This window comes from Myotis davidii, unplaced genomic scaffold, assembly GCF_000327345.1.
Source record: "Myotis davidii unplaced genomic scaffold, ASM32734v1 scaffold1202, whole genome shotgun sequence".
Lineage (NCBI taxonomy): Eukaryota > Metazoa > Chordata > Mammalia > Chiroptera > Vespertilionidae > Myotis > Myotis davidii.
Window position 1 is genome coordinate 26,226 of NW_006293011.1, and position 1,827 is coordinate 28,052.

Genomic DNA, 1,827 nt, shown 5'->3' on the forward strand with positions numbered 1-1,827 from the left:
TAGTGAACTTTCTATACACTAACATTGTACTTTTTAATATGCAGTAATTTCTTCTTTATTTAGGGTTCAACTAGAACTTATCCATCCTTTGTGTTCTTTTTAACGCTGCTTAACTTTGGAGGCATTCACTGCATGAGACAAGGCAGAAACTGCAAGTTTAGGCCTGATCCTGCGGTCTCAGGCCTAAACTAGCAATCAGACATCCCCTGAGGGGTCCCCGATTGCAAAGGGTGCAGGCTGGGCTGAGGGACCCCTCCCACACCCATGCACAAATTTCATGCACAGGGCCTATAGTAAAATCTATAATGACCTTTGAAATGTCCTTAATTTTGCTAACATTTAGCTGTTCAGCATTTGTCAGTTAAATTTAAATGTCTGTCTGGTGGGATCGTTGAGCTGACAGCTAACAGCATGATGCTCACAGTGTGTCTGCCTCATCCATGAGTGAGGTTCAAAGTACCCTCCTAGGGAACGTTTCCTATTTGATTTATACCTAATCACATGTTTGTTTCACTTACATTACATGAAGGTCTAAAGTGATCTAAAGTGAACGTGATGGAATAGTATTCTACATTCTGTGAGCAGTAGCTTTTGCTTTACAAAATCAGCGTCCCTTGGTTTGTCCTCAGCTAACCCAGCAAATGAAAGTGATCAGACCAGGTTGATCCTTACTCTCATTTGGCATTGCCCTTTCCCTTCCTGCCAGGAAAATGGCTAATGATCTCCCTGCATTATATCTGTGACCTTTGCGAACTTAAGATTGAATACTTTACTTTTAGATATTATATATCTGAAACAATTCCAAACTTTTAAGCTACATCAACTTATTAATGCATAGAAAATAGACACATAATAACTAAATGTTCATTTCTTAAATTTTCAGGATAAATGAAGTGAAGTGATGGACTCTGACTTGCAGAGTAGTAAGATGTGAAAGGAATGCACTTCTGTTTAAGGACCCTGACCTTGACTCACTCACTGTTCAAGAGAAGAAAACAAGAAAAGTGACTCTCGTCTATAAGAGAAAGTAAATCATTGACTTTTAAATGGTCATTACAGTTAAGTATCTATTCAAAACATTTGTGATTTAGTTAATAAAAGTATTAATGATCTGTGTTGTGTGCCCAATTGAGATCCAGTTATTTATTGTTATTTTTCTTCAATTAGGGGCAAAAGTAGGGTGGGCAACTTCCAAGAATGACACCTTTCAGATTCTAGGACCTTTTGACTCTAGGTCACCAGTGTAAATTAGTTCAAGATGAAAATTGCCTGGCACTAACCTGGTGGTTACCCAGAGATGTCACTGAAAAATGGTGGCTTCCATCGAACCTCAGGAAACTGAGGTGCACAGACACTTTGGCAGTTATGGTGTTAGCTGGATAATGGGTCTGCCACTTCTAGGTCAAGAACATAGCAAATTAAGTAAAGACAGGAATTTAGTTAGAAACATTTGTGTGTTGCTTTTGTGCAATGTGATAATCTTGGAGATCATGGTGTTCACTTTTGGGGGTTGCCATTCACACATTCTTCCTTCAACAGATTTAGGGTAATATTTAAAAATATATTTTTATTGATTTCAAAGAGGAAAGGAGAGGAAGAAAGAGATAGAAACAATGATGAGAGAATCATTGATCAGCTGCCTCCTGCACACCTACTGGGGATTGAGCCTGCAACATGGGCATGAGCCCTGGACCAAATGGAACCTGGGACTTTTCAGTCCACCAACCCACCAACCCACTGAGCCAAACAGGCTAGGGCAGATTTAGGGTAATTTTATTGATGCATGTCTTTTTCTTTTAGTCACACAACTTTCAACCCTGTCTTGTC

At 39.3% G+C, this 1,827-nt stretch overlaps 1 long non-coding RNA gene across 1 annotated transcript in view; it reads left to right on the forward strand.

Moving 5' to 3' along the window:
• LOC107183566 overlaps nucleotides 1-1,021 on the forward strand; it is a 2,944-nt gene extending 1,923 nt beyond the window's left edge. The window contains exon 2 of the long non-coding RNA XR_001514355.1: nucleotides 884-1,021. This is a non-coding gene — a long non-coding RNA (uncharacterized LOC107183566). The remainder of the gene's footprint in view (nucleotides 1-883) is intronic.
• The last annotated feature ends 806 nt before the right edge of the window (nucleotides 1,022-1,827 follow it).